This window comes from Heterodontus francisci, chromosome 1 (assembly GCF_036365525.1).
Source record: "Heterodontus francisci isolate sHetFra1 chromosome 1, sHetFra1.hap1, whole genome shotgun sequence".
Lineage (NCBI taxonomy): Eukaryota > Metazoa > Chordata > Chondrichthyes > Heterodontiformes > Heterodontidae > Heterodontus > Heterodontus francisci.
Genome location: NC_090371.1, coordinates 12,207,392 through 12,225,975, shown reverse-complemented (window position 1 = coordinate 12,225,975; position 18,584 = coordinate 12,207,392).

Sequence of the window (18,584 nt, the reverse complement as noted above, 5' to 3'; positions counted from 1 at the left end):
TGTTCTGGACTCCTCCCACCAGAGGAAATAGTTTCTCTCTATAGAACATAGAACATAGAACATTACAGCGCAGTACAGGCCCTTCGGCCCTCGATGTTGCACCGACCTGTGAAACCATCTGACCTACACTATTCCATTTTCATCCATATGTCTATCCAATGACCACTTAAATGCCCTTAAAGTTGGCGAGTCTACTACTGTTGCAGGCAGGGCATTCCACGCCCCTACTACTCTCTGAGTAAAGAAACTACCTCGAACATCTGTCCTATATCTGTCACCCCTCAACTTAAAGCTATGTCCCCTCGTGTTTGCCATCACCATCCGAGGAAAAAGACTCTCACTATCCACCCTATCTAACCCTCTGATTATCTTATATGTCTTTATTAAGTCACCTCTCCTCCTCCTTCTCTCCAACGAAAACAACCTCAAGTCCCTCAGCCTTTCCTCGTAAGACCTTCCCTCCATATCAGGCAACATCCTAGTAAATCTCCTCTGCACCCTTTCCAAAGCTTCCACATCCTTCCTATAATGCGGTGACCAGAACTACACGCAATACTCAAGGTGCGGCCTCACCAGAGTTCTGTACAGCTGCAGCATGACCTCGTGGCTCCGAAACTCGATCCCCCTACTAATAAAAGCTAACACACCATATGCCTTCTTAACAGCCCTATTAACCTGGGTAGCAACTTTCAGGGATTTATATACCTGGACACCAAGATCTCTCTGCTCATCTACACTACCAAGAATCTTCCCATTAGCCCAGTACTCTGCATTCCTGTTACTCCTTCCAAAGTGAATCACCTCACACTTTTCCACATTAAACTCCATTTGCCATCTCTCAGCCCAGCTCTGCAGTCTATCTATGTCCCTCTGTACCCTACAACATCCTTCGGCACTATCCACAAGTCCACCGACCTTCGTGTCATCCGCAAATTTACTAACCCACCCTTCTACACCCTCTTCCAGGTCATTTATAAAAATGACAAACAGCAGTGGCCCCAAAATAGATCCTTGCGGTACACCACTAGTAACTAAACTCCAGGATGAACATTTGCCATCAACCACCACCCTCTGTCTTCTTTCAGCTAGCCAATTTCTGATCCAAAGCTCTAAATCACCTTCCACCCCATACTTCCGTATTTTCTGCAATAGCCTACCGTGGGGAACCTTATCAAACGCCTTACTGAAATCCATATACACCACATCCACTGCTTTATCCTCATCCACCTGTTTGGTCACATTCTTGAAAAACTCAATAAGGTTTGTGAGGCATGACCCACCTATCTACCCGATCAACTCCTTTAAACATCTTAAACACTTCAGTTAGATCAGCCCTCATTGCAAGGAAGTACAAAGCAAGTTTACAAACCTTTCCTAATAACGTTACCCTTTAAACCTCAATGAGCTGGTCTATGGGGTGTTAGTGTGGAGAGGGCCTTGGGAATGTTGGTGCGGAGAGAGGGTCAGGAATGTTAGTACGGGAGGGGATCGGGAATATTGGTGCAGAGAGGAGGTCGGGAATGTTGGTGCGGAGAGAGGGTCAGGAATGTTGACGCAGAGAGGAATCAGGAATGTTGGTGCAGAGAGCGGGTTGGGAATGTTGTTGCGGAGAGCGGGTTGGGAATGTTGGTGTGGAGAGGGGGTTAGGAACGTTAGTATGGAGAGGGGATCGGGAATGTTAGTACGGAGAGGGGTTTGGGAACGGTAGTGTGGAGAGGGGTTTGGATGGTTGTGTGGAGGGGTTTGGGAATGTTGGTGCAGAGAAGGAGTTGGGAATGTTAGTGCAGAGAGGGGTTAAACCCATCTGTTACACTGGCCCCAGGTGAGTCTCTACAATAAGAAGCCTTTGTGCAAAATGTCCACAATCCGATCCCATGCATCTGAGTTTCCAGGAAATGCTTCCCTCATGGACACAGTCCATGAGTTATGGGCAGTGAGGGAAGCAGACAGTCCAAAGTGACAGGATAAGCAAACATGGTCCAGCTGGGAGGACTGTTTGAGTCTGGAACCACAGCTTCATCTTTTAAATTATCAAGAGACAAGGAGGAGGAGGCTGAGCCGAACAAACAGCCCATGGATCAATTTATCTTCTTGATATGACTTTCCTGAGCCCCCGTGCTCCATTAGCAGCTCATCTTCAGAGCAAGTGACTTTCCTCCACGTTAGTTTTATGTTTCTGACTTGGAGTCTTAAGTATTTTTTATTAATTCTTGGGATGTGGACGTCGCTGGCAAGGTCAACGTTTGTTGCCCATCTCTAATTACCCTTGAACTGAGTGGCTTGCTAGGCCATTTCAGAGGGCAGTTAAGAGTGTTGTGTAGTACTCTCTGCTCAAAGAGCAGGCAGGATCCATGGCCCATCCCCGACCGATGTTGTGTTGACCTCCTGCTCTATTGTATGTTATCAGGGGGTGATCTCACCTCACTGCAGAATGTATCGAAGGGTGGGTCTGGAATCACAAGTAGACCAGACCAGGTAAGGACAGCAGATTTCATTCCGTAAAGGATATTAGTGAACCAGATGGGTTTTTATGACAATCTGGTAGTTTCATGATCATTATTAATGAGATTAGCATTTTATTCCATGTGGACGTTGTTTATATGGATTTTAAGAAAACATTTTATAAGGTACCACATAAAAAGGCTGGTTAACAAAATCAAGGCTCATGGAATAGGATGGTTAGTGTCCAACTGGATAAAAAAAATTGCTTTAAGTACAGAAAACAGTGAGCCATAGTAAATGGTTGCTTTTCGGACAGGAGGCTGGTGTTGACCAAGGGTTGGTGCACTGCTTTTTTGCTATATATAAATTATTTGGATCTTGGAATAAAGAGTAGAATCTCAAAATTTGTTGACGACATCAAATATGGAGGTGCGGCAAACAGTGAGGGATGATTTGAACTGCCTGCAACATAGGTTAACAAACTGGGCAGAGAGGTGGCAGATGGAATTTAATACTGACAAGTGTGAGGTGATGCATCTTGGCAGAAGGAATAGGGAGAGGCAATATATACTTAATGGCACAGTTCTAAAGAGTGTGCAGGAACAGAGGGACCTGGGGATGCATGTGCATCGATCTTTGAAGGTTGCAGTACATATTGAGAGAGTGGTTAGTAAACATAAGGGATCTTGGGCTTCATAAATAGAGGCATTGAGTAAAAGCAGGGAAGTAATGTTGAACCTTTATAAAGCTCTGGTTAGGCCACAACTGGAGTATTACATCCAGTTCTGGTCACCACACTTCAGGACATGAGTGTCCTTGGTAGGGTGCAGAGGAGATTTACCAGAATGGTTCCAGGAATGGGGGACTTCAGTTACAAGGTTAGGTTGGAAAAGCTGGGTTTGTTCTCCTTAGAACAAAGGAAATTGAGGGAATTTTAATTGTACAAGATTATGACAGGCTTAGATAAGTTAGACAAGGAAAATCTGTTGCCATTAACTAATGGCACAAGGACTAGGGGACACAGATTGAAAGTTTTGTGCAGATGATGCAGGGGGAATATGAGGAAGAATTTTTTTACGCAGCAGGTGGTAATGGCCTGGAACTCGCTGCCCACAGGGGAAATGATCAATGACTTCAATAGGAAGTTGGATGGCCACCTGAGAGCAATAAACTTGTAAGGCTCGGGGGATCAAGCCAGGGAGTGGGGTCAACTACGTAGCTCCACGGAGAGCCAGCACGGACTCGATGGACTGAATGGTCTCCTTCTGTGCCACATATGACTCTGAATTTAAGTTCCCCCAACTGCCATGGTGGGATTTGCGCTCGTCTCCAAAGTACATTAGTTTAGGCCACAATCATCGAATCATACAGCACTGCAGGAGGCCATATGGCCATCATTCCTGCGCTGGCTCTTTGAAAGAGCTATCTAATTCATCCCATCCCCTCCTTCTCTTTCCCCATAGCTCTGAAATGTCATCTTTGCACAAATTTATCTAATTCCCTTTTGAAAATTACCATTGAATCTGCTTCCACCGTCCTTTCAGGCAGTGCATTTCTGATCGGTGTTCAACTCCCTGCATTAGAAAAAAATTCTCCTCATCTCCCCTTTGGTTCTTTTGCCAATGATGTTAAATCTGTGTCCTCTAATTCCTGCTCCTATGTCACTGTACTCTCTCCTTATTTAATCTATCAAAAGCCTTCATGAATTGGAACACCTCTATTAAATCACACCTCAACCTTCTCACTCTCTGGGAGCACAATCCCAGCACCTCCATTCTATCCAATGGACTGTAGTCCTTCGCCCCTGGTACATTTGTTGTAACTCTCTCCCACACTCTCTCTCAGGAGCTCAGGCTTCTGCTTTAATTTTCACCAGACTATCTGGAAATATAAAGGAAGAAAGACTTTCACAACTTCAGGACATCTCAAAGCATTCTACAATCAATTATGTACTTTTGAAGTGTTGTTACTCTTTGTTATATAAGTTTGCAGATGACACAAAGCTGGGTGGGAGTGTGAGCTGTGAGGAGGATGCAGAGAAGCTCCAGTGTGATATGGACAGGTTAAGTGACTGGGCAAATACGTGGCAGATGCAGTATAATGTGGATAAATGTGAGCTTATCCACTTTGGTGGCAAAAACAGAAAGGCAGATTATTATCTGAACGGCGATAGATTGGGAAAGGGGGAGGTGCAGTGAGACCTGGGTGTCCTTGTACACCAGTCACTGAAAGTAAGCATGCAGGTGCAGCAGGCAGTTAAGAAGGCATATGGTATGTTGGCCTTCATAGTGAGAGGATTCGAGTACAGGAGCAAGGATGTCTTGCTGCAATAATACAAGGCCTAGGTGAGACCACATCTGGAGTATTGTGTGCAGTTTTGGTCTCCTTATCTGAGGAAGAATGTTCTTGCTATGGAGGGAATGCAGCGAAGGTTCACCAGACTGATTCCTGGGATGGTGGGACTGATATATGAGAGAGATTGGGTCGATTAGGCTTGTATTCATTAGAGATTGGAAGAATGAGAGGGGATCTCATAGAAACCTACAAAATTCTAACAGAACTGGACAGACTAGATGCAGGAAGGATGTTCCCGATGGCGGGGGAGTCCAGGACCAGGGGTCACAGTCTAAGGATAAAGGGGTAAGCCATTTAGGACTGAGATGAGGAGAGATTTCTTCACCCAGGGAGTGGTGAACCTGTGGAATTCTCTACCATGGAAAGCAGTTGAGGCCAAATCATTAATTATATTCAAGAGTTAGATATAGTTCTTAGGGCTAATGGGATACGGGGAGAAAGCGGGAACAAGTTACTGAGTTTGGATGATCAGCCATGATCGTATTAAATGGCGGAGCAGGCTCGAAGGACAAAATGGCCTACTCCTGCTCCTATTTTTCTATGTTTCTATCTTTCATGACCTTTCAGAACATCACAAAGCACTTCACAGCCTGAAGAACCGTCTGAAGTGTATTCAATATTGTAATGTAGGAAACATCTCAAGTCTCTGGAGTGAGAAAAAAGAAAGACAAAAAAAAGGTCAAGCTTTTTTTAAAACCATGTCCAGTAACCAGAAAGGATGGTTAGAAGAGCCACCCCAATCTTGGAAAGACATAGGGCCGGTTTTGTTCTGGCAACCGGGGTCCCGGTAGTGGGCTAGATGGCAGAGGTAGAACCCACCTCGGCCCTCCGTTGGACTCCCGGTGCTATTTAATGGCGGGCAGTCAATTAACTTCCCACCGTCGGGGCACTGTCCCTTTAAGGGACGAGCTCCTGCCTCCAGAGCTGTGGGCCAGTCAGAAGGCCAGCAGCTCTGCAGTACCGGCTGCGCCATCAGGAGTGGTGGCCACTGCCTGTACTGCAGGAGACCCTGCAGAGAAGAAGAGTGATGAAGACCCCGGGACAGGTGAGTGAGGTCAGGTCACCAGAGCCATTCAAGCAGGCCGCGGCAATGAGATGGAGGGGGGTGTCAGTGAGGGAAGGGGGTGTCAGTGAGGGAGGGGGGCCCTCCAGGGGCTCTGGATTGCTCCCAAAGGAGGGACCCCTCGGACCCCTCTAGGAGACCACCAGATTTTATCTTGTTGTATCTCCGCCTTCTGTTAAATTGAGGTGGAGGTGAGAGGAGGCCTTTAAGTGGCCATTAATTGGTCACTTTAAGGGCCTCAATTGGCCTGGGGCGGGAAGACCATCCTCGGCCTTCCCCGCCCTGGACTAAATTCTAAGGAATTGGGAGGCAATGTGCCAAGGAACTTCACAGACAAGAATGAGGAGCAGGTGTTGAACCTTTGCTGGAGGGAAACGAGGAGACCTGGTTGAAGAGTTTTAAGAGGGCTTGTAAAGGTGGCCAAGAAATGAAGGAACTTGGGGGACCCCTTCCAAAAAGTGAAGCTCAAGGCATCTCCACTGAGGTTGGAGCAGAGGGAGGCACAGGAAACCAGGGTGAGAGGGTCAGACGATGTGGGTAGAACATGAGGCAGGTGGAGAAGGTGGCAGAGATGGAGTATGGTTTGAGAGATTTGTGGACGAAGATGAGATTTAATTTGAATGTGGAACAGATTCAGAGAGAATACGGAACCCGAGGTACCTTTGAGTTAATGGAGTAAGAGGTAGAGTGTGAGCCAGGAGAATTGCGGAGGAGATTTCCCTCACTGAAGGACATTAGTCAACCAGTTAGGTTGTTACACCCATTCTGGCAGCTTCCATGCTCATTTCTTTCCTGTTGGCAGTCCACAGACCACCAGCTTTATTGAATCCAATTTCACAACATTCATTGTAGTCACATTCATAGATGAGATATGAATTTACAGCACAGAAACAGGCTGCTCAGCCCTACTGGTCTATGCTGGTGTTTATGCTCCACACACACCTCCACTCACTCTATTTATTTCATCTAACCTTACCTGCATAGTCTCCAATTCCTTTCTCCCTTATGTGTTTATCTAACTTCTCCTTAAATGCATCGATGCGATTCAGCTCAGCTGTCCTTTGTGTTAGCAAGTTCCAGATTCTTACCACTGTCTGTAGTTTCTGCTGAATTCCGAATTGGATTTATTAGTGGCTATCTTATATTTATGGTCCCTAGTTCTGTTATCCCCCACAAGTTGAAACATCTTCTCAACGTCGACCCTATCAATCCCGTTCTTAATTTTAAAGATTTCTATCGGGTCACCCCTCAGTCTTCTCCTTTCTGGAAAATGCCTGTTCAATCTTTCCTGATAGGTAGAACCTACCAGTTCGAGTGTAATTTTTGTAATCTTTGTAATTTCTTTTTGCACCTTCTCTAGTGCCACTATGTGCTCTCTATGTAAAATAGACTATACCACTTTTCAGGCTAATCTTTAACCTTTAATCCTCCTTGTCCTTGGAAAGTGGTGAAATTAACTTTGCCTTTGGCTTTAACTGGTGACTCTAATTAAACTGTAATAGAACAAGCAGTTCAGTAGCATTATGGCAGCCTCTGTATGTGTGAGATGTGCTGTGTTTGTAGGGGTGAGGATGTTGATGTTTGGCTGAAGATCTTTTGTCAGATCACAGTGCTGTGGATAAGGGTGAGGGAGAGAGGGAGGAGTTTTCCCTGAATGGTCACTGACCACATGTTGCTGCATTTTCCATTTTAATTTCAAATCTAGATGTCTCCTGCTAATTTCTCTCGCATATCCAATTTCTGGCCCTGTGTGCTTGAATGGGCCGCTGACAGCCGTAGCTGTCCACATGATCCTTTGTTAATTTTTTTAACATCACTCATTTCTTTCATGCCTCTCTTTTGTTTCCTGACTCATGTGTTCTGTTCCATCACTGAACAATCTCCCACATTTCTTTTCACCAGATTTCGGATCATTCAACCCATTAACTTACTCCCAGTGCAAGGTGTCAGCTGTGGTTCATCGGGTCGTACTCTTGCCTCTGGAGCAAGGGTCGTGGGTTTAAGATCCCTTTCAGGGACTTGAGTATATCATCTAGGCTGACAGCCCAGTGCAGTACTGAGGGAGTGCTGCACTGTCGGTTTTGCTGTCTTCTGGATGAGATATTAAACTGAGGCTTTCTCTGGTGGAAGTATAATATTCCACGGGCAATATTTTGAAGAAGAGTAGGGGAGTTCCCCCCATTGTCCTGGCCAATATTTAACCCTCAATTAATATCACTAAAACAGATTATATGGTTATTGTCACATTGCATTGGTGGGACCTTGCTGTTTAAAAATTATCTGCCACATTTCGTACAATAAGGACAACACCTCAACAGTTCTTTATTGGCTGTAAAGTGTTTTGAGACATCATGAACTCACTGTTTCTCTCATATATCCCCTTATGCTCGTCTGAGGTCACCCTGTTCAAGACACCCACTTCCTCCTTTCTCAACTCTATTCCCACTAAACAGTTAACCACACAACTTCCCTTCCTGTTCCCCATATTAGCTGATGTTACTAACAGTTTTCTCTCCTCAGGTACTGTCCTCCTCACCTTCAAATCTGCCGACATCAACCCTCACCTTAAAAAAAAATCCCTGACCCCCTCCTTCCTTGCACATTACTGCCCCCTCTCCAACCTTCCTTTCCTCTCCAAAGTCATAGAGTCGTAACAGCACATAAAGAGGTCACTCGGCCTATCGAGTCCATGATGGCTCTCAATAGAGCAATCCAGTCAGTCCTACTCCCCCGCTCTATCCCTGTAGCCCTGCAAGTTTATTTCCCTCAAGTGCCCATCCAATTTCCTTTTGAAATCATTTATCATCTCCACTTCCACCACCCTCATAGGCAACGAGTTCTACTCGCTGCATAAAAATGTTCTTCCTCACATTCCCCTGCATCTCTTTCCCAAAATCTTAAATTTGTGTCTCCTAATCCTTGTACCATCAGCTATTGGGAACAGCTTTTCTTTCCAAACCTGTCATAATCTTGTACACCTCAATCAATTTCCCCTCTCCATCCCCTTTGTTGCAAGTAGAACAATCCCAGTTGCTCCAAGCTAAACTTGTAACCAAAATCCTCATCCCTGAAGCCTTTCTGGTCATAAGGTCAGAGAGTTATACAGCACAGGAACAGGCCCTTCGGCCCATCGTGTCTGTGCTGGCCATCAAGCTATTCTACCCCATTTTCCAGCACTTGGCCCAAAGCCTTGTATGCTATGGCGTTTCAAGTGCTCATCTAAATACTTCTTAAATGTAGTGAGGGTTCCTGCCTCTACCACCTCTTCAGGCAGTGTGTTCCAGATTCCAACCACCCTCTGAGTGAAAAAATCTTTCCTCAAATCCCCTCTAAACCTTCTACACCTTACCTTAAATCTATGCCCCCTGGTTATTGACCCCTCCACTGAGGGAAAAAGTTTCTTCCTATCTAACCTATCAATTCCCCTCATAATCTTGTACACCTCAATCATGTCCCCCTCAGCCTTCTCTGCTCTAAGGAAAACAATCCTAGCCTTTTCAATCTCTCTTCATAGCTGAAATGCTCCAGCCCAGGCAACATCCTGGTGAATCTCCTCTGCACCCTCTCCAGCGCAATCACATCCTTCCTATAGTGTGGTGACAAGAACTGTACACAGTACTCCAGCTGTGGCCTAACTAGCATTTTATACATCTCCATCATAACCTCCCTGCTCTTATATTCTATGCCTCGGCTAATAAAGGCAAGTATCCCATATACCTTCCTAACCACCTTATCTATCTGTGCTGATGCCTTCAGTGATCTATGGACAAGTACACCAAGGTCCCTCTGACCCTCTGTACTTCCTAGGGTCCTACCACCTATTGTATATTCCCGTGCCTTGTTAGTCCTCCCAAAATGCATCACCTCACACTTCTCAGGATTAAATTCCATTTGCCACAGCTCCGCCCATCTTACCAGCCCATCTATATTGTCCTGTAATCTAAGGCTTTCCTCCTCACTACTTACGACACCACCAATTTTCATGTCATCTGCAAACTTACTGATCATACCTCCTATATTCACATCTAAATCATTAATGTACACTACAAACAGCAAGGGTCCCAGCACCGATCCCTGCGGTACACCACTGGTCACAGGCTTCCATTCACAACAACAACCCTCAACCATTACCCTCTGCCTCCTGCCACTAAGCCAATTTTGGATCCAATTTGCCAAATTGCCCTGGATCCCATGGGCTCTTACCTTCTTAACCAATCTCCCATGCGGGACCTTATCAAAAGCCTTACTGAAGTCCATATAGACTACATCAACTGCTTTATCCTCATCTACACATCTAGTAACTGCCTCAAAAAATTCAATCAAGTTAGTTAGACACGATCTCCCCCTGACAAAGCCGTGCTGACTATCCTTGATTAATCCCTGCCTCTCCAAGTGGAGATTAATCCTGTCCCTCAGAATGTTTTCCAATAGTTTCCCAACCACTGATGTTAGACTCACCGGCCTGTGATTAACTGGTTTATCCCTGCTACCCTTCTTGAATAATGGAACCACATTCTCTGTCCTCCAGTCCTCTGGTACCTTCCTGTGGCCAGAGAGGATTTGAAAATTTGTGTCAAAGCCCCTGCTATCTCCTCTCTTGCCTCACATAACAGCCTGGGATACATCTCATCTGGGCCTGAGGATTTATCCACTCTTAAGCCCGCGAAAATAGCTAATACTTCCTCCCTTTCAATGCTAATATGTTCAAATCTAAATCGCCCTCCCTGATCTCTACACCTACATCTTCCTTCTCCATAGTGAACCCTGATGAAAAATAATCATTTAAAACCTCACCTATGTCTTCCGGCTCCACATAAAGATTGTCATGTTGGTCCCTAATAGGCCTTACTCTTTCCCTGGTTATCCTCCTGCCCTTAATATACTTATAAAATGCCTCATGATTTTCCTTTATCTTGACCGCCAGTGTTTTTTCATGTCCCCTCTTCGTGCTCCTAATTACTTTTTTAAGTACTCCCGTACACTTTCTATACTCCTCTAGTGCCTCCGCTGTTTTCAGCGCTTGGGATCTGCTGTAAGCCTTCTTTTTTTCCTGATCCATTCGTCTATATCCCTTGACAACCTGGGTTCCCTGGGCCTGTTTGTCCTACCTTTCACCTTAACATGTTGGCTCTGAACTCTCACAATTTCCTCTTTGAATGATTCCCACTGATCTGATGTAGACTTTCCTACAAGTAACTGCTCCCAGTGAACTTTGGCCAGATTTGTTTTATCATATTGATATCGGCCTTCCCCCAATTCTTTACCTTTATTTCCGGTCCATCTTTGTCCTTTTCCATAACTACCTTAAATCTTACAGAGTTATGGTCACTATCCCCGAAATGCTCCCCCACTGACACTTCTACCACTTGTCCGGCTTCATTCCCTAGGATTAGGTCGAGTACTGCCCCTTCTCTTGTAGGACTTTCTACGTACTGGCTCAAAAAGCTCTCCTGGATGCATTTTAAGAATTCCATCCCCTTTAAGCCTTTTACACTAAGACTATCCCAGTTAATATTGGGGAAGTTGAAACCCCCTACTATTATTACCCTATTATTTTTACACACCTCTGAGATTTGCCTACATATCTGCTCCTCTATCTCTCCCTGACTGTTTGGAGGCCTGTAGTACACACAAATAGATGTAATCCAGCCTTGCATTTTTCACTTGTGCCTTAACAGGTCTATACTTGCTCTGCCTTCCAGACTGACTCAGTTTCTCTTCTATATTTGACTGTGCATCACCCCCTACTGTAACTCCACTCTGTATCCCATCCCCCTGCCAAATTAGTTTAACCCCCCGCAACAGCACTAGCAAACCTCCCAGCAAAGATATTGGTCTCGTTCCGGTTCAGGTGCAACCCGTCCAACTTGTACAAGTCCCACATTTGCCAGAAGCAGACCCAGTGATCCAGGAAACTAAAGCCCTCCCTCCTGCATCACCTCCTCAGTCACCTATTCATCTGCTCTATCCTCCTATTCCTATACTCACTAGCACGTGGCACTGGGAGTAATCCAGAGATTACAACCTTTGAGGTCCTGCTTTTTAATCTTCTACCTAGCTCCCTAAATTCTTGTTGCAGGACCTCATCCCTCTTTCTACCTATGTCGTTGGTACCAATGTGAACCACGACCTCTGACTGTTCACCCTCTCCCTTCAGGATGTCCTGCAGCTGCTCCGAGACATCCTTGACCCTAGCACCAGGGAGGCAACATACCATCCTGGAGTCTCATTTGCAGCCACAGAAACACCTGTCTGTTCCCCTTACAATTGAATCCTCGATCAGTATGGCTCTCCCACTCTTTTTCACCCCCTCCTGAGCAGCAGAGCCATCCGTGGTGCCATGAACTTGGCTGTTGCTGTTTTCCCCTGGGAGGCCATCCCCCCCAACAGTATCCGAAGCAGTATATCTGTTTGAGAGAGGGAGATGGCCACAGGCGACTCCTGCACTACTTGCCTGCGCCTACTACTCCTCCTGGTGGTCACCCATCCCTTTTCTGCCTCTGCAGCCATTACCTGCGGTGTGACCACCTCGCTAAACATGCTATCCACGACGTCTTCAGCATCGCGGATGCTCCACAGTGAATCCACCCGCAGCTCCAGTTGCACAATGCAGTCAGCTAGTAACTGCAGATGGACACACTTCCTGCACACATGGTCGCCAGAGGCACTGGAAGTGTCCCTGATTTCCCACATAGCGCAGGAGGAGCATGCCACTGGGCTGAACTCTCCTGCCACAACTTAGCCTTCGATTTAGCTCCTTAGTTACTCCCTTTAATTTAGAGCACTAATTACGATAGGGACCTTATTCTACTCCAAACACTACCTACTACAAGCTAAATTCCCTACCTTTACTTTTACTTCGGCTATTGAAAGTAGTAAAAAAGGGTAGAAATACTCACTTGTTCCTACTTATCAATCAGCTGCCTCCCCTTGCAATGTGTCACTTTCTGAACTGTGACATCAGTCCTGGAACTCTCTCGCTGTCCCCGTGAGAGTATGAGCCGCTGGAACTCCCGCTCGCCTGTCTGCTCGCAGGTCCGCCTTGGTCTCGCTCTTTCCCTGGCCTCTCACAGCCTCTTTTAAGCCACTGGAACTCCCGCTCACCGGTGCCTGTCTCCTTGCGGGTCTGCTTTGGTCTCGCTGGTAAATCTCCTCTGCATCCTCTGAAGGATCCTCAAATCCTTCCTAAAGTGTGGTGACCAGAACTGGACGCCAGTTGGGGCCTAACCAGAGCTTTATAAAAGTTCAGCATAACTTCCTCTTTTTGTACCCAATGCCTCTATTTATGAAGCCCAAGATCCCATATGCTTTTCCAACCACTCTCTCAATATGTCCTGCCACCTTCAAAGATCTATGCACATGCACCCCCTTTGTTCCTTCACACTCTTTAGAACTGTGCCATTAAGTATATATTGCCTCTCCCGATTCCTTCTGCAAAAATGCATCACCTCACACTTGTCTGTATTAAATTCCATCTGCCACCTCTCTGCCCACTTTGCAGGACTATCTATGTCCTGTTGCAGGTGATTTGTATCATCCTCACTGTTGACTATCTGTCCAAGTTTGGTATCATCGGCAGATTTTGAAATGTTACTCTGCATTCCAATGTAAAAGTCATTTATATTATCAAAAAAAGCAGTGGTCCCAGCACTGACCCTTGTGGAACACCACTGTCTACCATCTTCCAGTCTGAAAAACATTTACCACGACCCATTGTTTTATGTCCTTAAGTCATTATCCAAGCTCACACCGACCCTCCTATTCCAAGAGCCTCAATCTTGTTAACCAGCCTTTTGTTGGGTATTGGTCAAAAGCTTTCTTAAAATCCATACAGACAGCATCCATTGCATTCCTTTCATCAACCTTCTCCATTTCTTCATCCAAAATTCAACTTGATTAGTCAAATACAATCTGTTTTTTACAAATCTGTGGTGGCTCTCAAAACTGTTCAAGTTAACTTCTAAAACCTTACCCACCACTGATGTTAAACTGTCGGGCCTGTAGTTACTAAGAGTGTCCTTATACCCTTTCTTGAACATTTCACATTTGCCACTTTCCAATCCTCTGGCACCTCCCCTGAATCTAGGGAATATTGGAAGATTATGGCAAGCCCTTCCACTATCTCCACCCCCAAGTCCTTGAACATATTGTTGTCTCCCAAATCCATGCCCACCTTTCCCAGAACTCCACATTTGAATCCCTCCAATCGTCCCCCTTCCATCCCGGTACAGTACTGAAATGGCTTTTAGCAAAGTTACAAATGACATCCTATGTGACTGTGACAAAGATAAACTATCCCTCCTCATCCTTCTCAACCGTCTGCAGCTTTTATCATGGCTGACCACACCGTCTTCCTCCGTCACCTCTTCACCATCACCAAGCTGAGTGGGACTGAACCCACCTGGTTCCATTCTTATCTATCTAATTGTAGCTATAGAATCATCTGCAATGGCTTCTCTTTCCACTCCTGCACCATTGCCTCTGGTGGCCCACAAGGATCTATCCTTGGCCCCCTCCCATTTATATGCTGCCCCTTGGCCAAATCATCTGAAAACACAGTATCAGTTTTCACGTATATGCTGACGACACCCAGCTCAACCTCACCACTGCCTCTCTCGACTCCTCCACTGTTGCTAGGTTATTAGACTGCTCATCTATCATCCAGTACATGGACTGCAGTGGTTCAAGAAGGCAGCTCACCACCACCTTCTCAAGGGCAATTAGGGATGGGCAATAAATGCTGGCCTGGCCAGCGACGCCCACATCCCATGAATGAATAAAAAAAAAATTAGCAGAAACTTTTTCCAATTAAATATTAGGAAGACTTCGGTCCCTGCTACAAATTCCGTTCCCCAGCTACCAAATATATCCCTTTTCCTGGCAGAACCAGACTGTTTGTCACCTTTGTGTCATATTTGACACCAAGATGAACTTTCAATCACATATCCACGCCATCACTAGGACGACATATTTCCATTTCCATAACATTGCCTGACTTTGCCCCTGTCTCAACTCAGCTGCTACTGAAACCCTCATCCATGCCTTCATTACCTCTGGACTTGACTATTCCAACAGACTCCTGGCTGGTCTCCCACATACTACTCTCTGTAAACTTGATGTCATCCAAAACTCTGCAGCCTGTCTCCTGACTCACACCAAGTCCCGTTCCTCTATCACCCATGTGCTTGTTGACCTATACTGGCTCCCTGTTAAGCAATGCCTTGATATTAAAATTCTCATCTGTGTTTTCAAATCCCTCCATGGCCTCACCCTTCCCTATTCTGTAATCTACTCCAGCCCCACAACCCTCCGAGATATCTGCACTCCTCTAATTCTGGCATCTTGAGCATTTCTGATTCTCACCACTACACCATTGGCAGCTGTGCCCTCAGATGCCTGGGCCCTAAGCTCTGGAATTCCCTCCCTAAACCTCTCCACACCACTACCTTTCTTTCCTCCTTTAAGATGTTCATTAAAACTTACCTGTTTGGCCAAGCTTTTAGTCATCTGACCTAATATCTCCTTATGTGGCTCGGTGTCAAACTTTGTTTGACAATGCTCCTGTGAAGCACGTTGGGATGTTTTACTGCGTTAAATGTGCTAAATAATACAGTTACTGTTTTTTTTTTGTTAGGAAAGGCGTGTTACGAGTGCTTCCAATTTTTTTGTTAAATTTTGAAGATTTGTGGTTTAAAACTGAAAAGGAGTCCATGGATTTTTTTTTACAAGGGTCACTGAGAGGTTTGAATTGTAAACAGTTACTGGAAGGCACCTGTCTTCAAATAATTACCCAGCAAGGGTTGTTTTTGATTTGGGGAGATATTTACAAAGAAGTGATAGGTCAAGATTTATAGAGGTTAGGAGGCTTGACTTCTGGAATGTTTTTGGTTTCACTTTGAATTGTTACAAAAGGCAGTAGGAGATGAACAGTGGTTTGAAATGGAGTAAAGAATCAGCTTGCCAAGAGATCAAATCACCCATCTCAGTCTGTTCCAGCTCTTTGAAACAAAACCTGCCAGTTTTCCATTTCTCGAGAAGGTGAAGCAGGTGTAAGAAGCAGAGTAAACTGTTGCCACATTCCTCCTGTAAGGCCTGTGTCTGAAACCTCTGTTGCTGCATTTCCAGCAAGCCTACCCAAACTGATCTTCAATGTCACCTGAAAAGAACTGTTCTAGGAAGATCCCAGTAATAGCCGTCTATACGCACTTGGGGCACCAGACAAGAGACATCTTTCCATATCTTCTCTTCCTTCTTCAAGAATTAGTAAGTATTTAACCCATGTGGTTTTTTTGGAGGTTTTTTTCTAAAAGAGCTCTAAAACGCAAATCCCTTTATTTTTACGGTTAACCGGTGTATGTGTGTGTGAGTGTGAGGCGAATGGTATGTTGGCCTTCATTGCAAGAGGATTTGAGTACAGGAGCAAGGATGTCTTACTGCATGTTATCTAGAGCCTTGGTGAGACTGCATCTGGAGTATTATGTGCAGTTTTGATCTCCTTATCTGAGGAAGGATGTTCTTGCCATGGAGGGAGTGCAAAGAAGATTTACTAGGCTGATTCCTGGGATGGCAGGATTGATTTATGAAGAGAGATTGGGTCAACTAGGCCTATATTCACTCGAGTTTAGAAGAATGAGAGGGGATCTCATAGAAACCTATAACATTCTAACAGTACGAGACAGGCTCGGGAGGATGTTCTCGATGGCTGGGGAGTCCAGAACCGGGGTCACAGTCTCAGGATACGGGGTATGCAATTTAGAGCTGAGATGAGGAGAAATTTCTTCACTCAGAGGGTGGTGAACCTGTGGAATTCTCCACCGCAGAAGGCAGTGGAGGCTAAATCATTAAATATATTCAAGAAGGAGATAGATATATTTCTTAAAGCCAAAAGGATCAAGGGATATGGGGAGAAAGCGGGAACAGGGTGCTGAATTAGACAATCAGCCATGATATTTTTTGAATGGCGGAGCAGTCCTGAAGGGCCGAATGGCCTAATCCTGTTCCTATGTTACTGTGTTCTATGTTCGAAGGTCAAAGGGAGTGTCAATATTTCAATCTGTGTGTTTATGCTTTACTTCATTTCTGGTTAAGATTTGTTTGATGATAAACTGACAATTTTGTTGTTTATTAAAGAAACCTGATTGGTGTGTTTTATTTTGGGGAAAATAGAGTCTGTGATTGACTGTATCGGTAAGTGGAAAAAAATTTAAATATTTGTTGTGAACCGTGGAGTAGTAGAACTAGAATAAAATGTGCACTCCTTCCATCTTGGTCATAACAGGCGCTATATAAATATAAAATAATAACAGAAAGTGCTGTAAATACTCAGCCGGTCTGGCAGCATCTGTGGAGAGAGAAGCAGAGTTAACGTTTCAGGTCAATGACCTTTCAACAGAACTGGCAAAGGTTAGAAATGTAATAGATTTTAAGTAAATAAAGTGGAGCTGGGGGGAAAGAGAACAAAAGGGAAGGTGTGTGATAGGACAGAGGGTCAGAGAGATTAACTGACAAGGAGGTCATGGGGCAAAGGCAAAGAGAGTGTACTAATGGTGTGGTGAAAGACAAAGCATTAGTGCACAGGGAGTGTTAATGACAGAATAATGAACAGCCCTAGCCAAAAGCACAAACATGAAAAAAGCCAATAGGCAGGCACATGGTAAAAAACAAAAAAAAAAGGAACAAAATAAAATAAAAATATAAAAGGGCCAGTAATGTTCTGAAATTATTGAACTCAATGTTCAGTCCGGTAGGCTGAAAATGAGGTGCTGTTCCTCGAGCTTGTGTTGATGTTCACTGGAACACTGCAGTAGGCCCAGGACAGAGATATGGACATGAGAGCGGGGGGGTGCAGTGGTGTGTTGAAATGGAAAGTGACTGGAAGCTTGGGTCACGTTTTCAGACTGGACAAAGGTGTTCCACAAAACGGTCACCCAATCTGCATTTGGTCTCCATAATGTAGAGGGCACCGCATTGTGAGCAGCGAATACAGGATACTAAATTCAAAGAAGTACAAGTTAATTGCTGCTTCACCTGAAAGGAGTGTTTGGGGCCTTGAATGGTGAGGAGAGCGGAAGTCGAAGGGCAGGTATTACACCTCCTGCGACTGCATGGGAAGGTGTCACGGGAAGAGGTGTCTGGGCGGCACAGTGGCGCAGTGGTTAGCACCGCAGCCTCACAGCTCCAGCGACCCGGGTTCAATTCTGGGTACTGCCTGTGCGGAGTTTGCAAGTTCTCCCTGTGACCGCGTGGGTTTCTTCCGGGTGCTCCGGTTTCCTCCCACATGCCAAAGACTTGCAGGTTGATAGGTAAATTGGCCATTAGCAATTGCCCCTAGTACAGGTAGGTGGTAGGGAAATATAGGGACAGGTGGGGATGTGGTAGGAATATGGAATTAGTGTAGGATTAGTATAAATGGGTGGTTGATGGTCGGTACAGACTCGGTGGGCGGAAGGGCCTGTTTCAGTGCTGTATCACTAAACTAATGGAGGAGTGGACCAGGATCACACAGAGGGATTGATCCCTTTGGCTATACAAATATGATTTCTTTCTTTACTCTTTTCTGTTTGGGCCTTCATAGCCCCTCCCTTTTTTTCTAATTCTAATTCCATTCTTGATTCTCTTTCAGTTTTCAGTTCCAATGAATAGTCCTGCCCAAAACCTTGATGTGTATGTTTCGTCCACATTTGCTGACTGACGTCCTGGGCCTAATAATTCCTCAGGGCCTGTT